Raw genomic sequence first — 3,852 nt, forward strand, 5'->3', positions numbered from 1 at the left:
GATATCATGAATGGAGTATATATTGTTTCAATATTTCAGAGTAATCCTAGAGAAAATCATGAATCAGCAATAAAAAGGATTTTCCGGTACTTACAAGGCACTACAAATCTTGGATTATGGTATCCTAGAGATGAAAACTTTGAATTATGTGCATACACAGATGCAAATTGGGCAAGAGATGTGGATGATAGAAAAAGCACCATCGGCAGAGCATTTTTTCTTCGAAGCAAACTAGTTTCTTGGTTGAGTAAGAAACGAAGTTGTACATCCTTATCAACAGCAGAATCAGAATATGTTGCAGTAGCAACTAACTGTACACAGGTACTATGGCTTAAACAAACGTTGAAAGACATAAAGGTAAAATGCAAGGAACCTATAACTATCTATTGTGATAACACTATAGCAATTGATATATCTAATAATCTGGTACTACATTCTAAAACTAAACATGTTTCCATCAAACTGGATTTTCTAAGGGAGAATGTTGAAGCAAAAGAAATAAAACTAGTTTATGTGAATACTAAAGAGCAGATTGCAGATATTTTCACTAAACCTCTACCTAAGGAGACTTTTGAATATCTTAGAGATCATCTTGGGGTCATACCCCCACTGATAGATACTTAAAGAGTTGATGTTTGTCATCAACCGGCAAAATTAATAGAGAAATCTTTTACTCCAACTTTGATGAGGAAGCTACTTCTTAGGGGGAGTAGTTAGTATACTAAATTGGTTGGTATTTTGCAATGAACTTGGATTTGTAGTAATGTCAAAGGGAGAGAGATTGGTATGGAAAAACACAAGGAAACACATGTCACTCTTAGGGGGAGAGATTATTACTTTGAGAAAGATTACTTATATTTTGGTATTTGGAATTTATGTTTTGGCACTTTGATGGTTTTTCCATCTTGTGTTTCCATCAATGCCAAAGGGGGAGATGATTGGTATTTTGGTATGGTTTTTTCATTGATGTCAACACCTACTAAACCTTATCAACTCTGGCACTTTGGAGAATTAGCAACATTCACTGACAAACAAATGACTTATGCACAATCACCAGTATCTGATACACCAACACTTGCAATGGCATGGAAAACACATGGTTATGTTGAAGACATCATTTGGACACTTTGTCTTGGAAAATCATTTATTAGCATATTTGTATTTGCATATTTGTTGTTACCGGCAAATAGGTCCAGGTTATACACCGGCAGGTTTATCTTTTCCAGATCAGCATGGCATGCTATGGAGATGACTTATTGTTGTTGTAAATGCATTAAGCCGACATGTTGAATCGATCATTGCATCGGGCATTATTTTATTTGTAAATTAATTTTATTGTAATATCTCTTAGAGCCAACCTACTAAAATTGGTCCTAGGTTATGGTATAAATGTAAGATCTTATTTGTAAGATCAGATGTGGAATGCGAAGAAGAATTGTGTGAAGGTATATGCGAGATTAAGTAGAGCTATACACGCTAACATCATCTGAAGGTGAAGCAAGTTTTTTGTGAAAGCATATCAGAACTACACCAGTACTAATCCACCATATGAAGATTTTATTTTGAACAGTACATCCTTATTGGATTTAACCATCCAATTGTAGTCAGTGTGACTCCTATTTTGTGTTTGAGCAGTGAGCTCTAGGTGCTTGGCCTTTCTGCATGTGCAGACCCCATTTGTATACACTTACTATCTGTAGTAGTATCATCTGATTGTGGGTAAGGTTTTCCCACCGTGGTTTTTCCCCTTACAGGGTTTCCACGTACAAATATTGGTATTAAGTGTTGTGGATGACTTTGTCCTTTTGTTTCGTGCATTAATCTTTACCAGTATTGCAATTATCTGATAAAATTGTCCACTGGTATAAAAGAATGGTTCACCGGTATTAAGTAGTAAGTTGGTTAAGTTGTTTTTGTTTTGAATTTATTTGACAACTGATTCACACCCCCCCCCTCTCAGTTGTCTTCGAGACCTAACAGTCTTCAAGAATACTCAAGACTAAATAGGAAAGGGATAAAACAGAAGAACATAGATGAAGATCTCCATGTCCTAAATGTGAACTCCCACAAAAAAAGAAAGAAGAAACACTTCAAGAAGAGGAAGAACCGCCATGAGAAACATTCATCTAAGAAAGATGTTTCCCATATTCAATGCTTTAGATGTGATCAATATGGTCACTATGCAGCAAGATGTCTAGATAGAATTAAACAACAAGCCACATTTGCAAAAGTGAAAAAGAATAAGGAAGAGCATGATTCCAAGAAACATGTATTCTACTTGGCTCTCTCTAACCAAGTATCCAACAAATCTATCACCTAGATCATAGACAGTGGGTCTTCAAGACGCATTATAGGGTATAGAGAACTATTAGATTCCATGTTAGAAGAGATTGATGAAGAGGTAACCATTGCTGACAAATTTGCAAATTTGGTTATCATCATTGTGAGTGTCTTGATGTTGTTCATCTTGGTCAAGTGTTTCTTGTGAATCATTGTTTGCTATATCTCCTGAGCTAATGGCATGAATAGTGTAATCGTATGAGACCTTTGTGTAGTTAGTTGTATTGTCTTGGGTACCTAATGTGGTAGCTTTCCCCTTGTCATGCTTAACAAAAGGATCCTTAAAAATCATATGATTTGTGTTTGCTGAGGTTTTGTCAGTATCAATTGTGATGTCCCCTTGGTCTATCATATCTTGGACCAAGTTTTTCAATTTGTAGCAACTTGTTGTTTTGTGACCTTTAGTTTGATGATAATCATAGAAATCATTATCATTCCACCATGTGGGTTTGAAAGGACCTGGTTCATACACTCTTACTTTGGGTAAAGTGATCATGTTTGTCTGTATTAACTTTTTGAGTGCTAACTCAATAAGTTCTTCTAGAGGTGTGTAATTTCTTCTTGGAGCATTTACCCTGGGGTATCTTGTGTTCATGTTTTGTGTAGCATTTACATTTGCTGAGGTTGTGTTATTCCCTATTTGTGGATTAGATGACTGACTCATTCCCAAAGATAAAACGGGTTGAGTTATGTTTATCGTTCTGGCGTCTACAATACCATCATTAGTCACATTTTTGTTTTTCGACCAAAACTTAGATTTGTCATTGTTGTTGGTATTGCCATACTTAATAAGACCTTGTTCTCCTAGTCCCTTCTCACATTTGAGAGCCTTTTCCATGATTTCTTTGCATTTGGTTAAACATTGCATTTGTATCAGATATTTAATCTTAGGAATCAAATTTTCTATGAACATATCCACTTGCTCTGTTTCTGGGATAACTGTCTTGCACCTCCTATAGAGAGCCCTCCATCGTTCTATGAAGGATGCAAATGTTTCATTCTCATATTGTTTAGCAGCACACAAGTCCATCAAAGTAATTGGGGTGTCAATGTTGTGTGAGAAGTTTGCAATAAATTGTTCAGCTAATTCTCCCCATGATGTGATGGTTGGTGGTAAATGTGAAAACCACTCTAAAGCCGGACCTCCCAGACTTTTAGGAAATAATCTCATTAGATAAGTATCTTCTAAAGCAACCTCTATACATGTCGTAAAAAATTCTCTTATATGATCTCTAGGATTACCCTTCCCTTGATATCTATCAAATTTGGGCATTTCAAAATGTTGTGGGAAAGGCAGCATGTATAATGTGTGATCAAATGGATAAGGACATAGATCCTGCATTGTGTAGATTTTCTTGTCATTACCGGTTTGCATGGTTGTCATTTGTCATTGAAAATTCTGTATTTTTGTGTCAGAATATCAGTTTGTGTCAAAGGTAGACCTTGTGTTTGTGTATGTCCCACAAAAGGATTTGTGGTTGCATAACTAGGAGGTTGTTGGAAGGTACCACG

This window comes from Cryptomeria japonica, chromosome 7 (genome assembly GCF_030272615.1).
Source record: "Cryptomeria japonica chromosome 7, Sugi_1.0, whole genome shotgun sequence".
Classification (NCBI taxonomy): domain Eukaryota; kingdom Viridiplantae; phylum Streptophyta; class Pinopsida; order Cupressales; family Cupressaceae; genus Cryptomeria; species Cryptomeria japonica.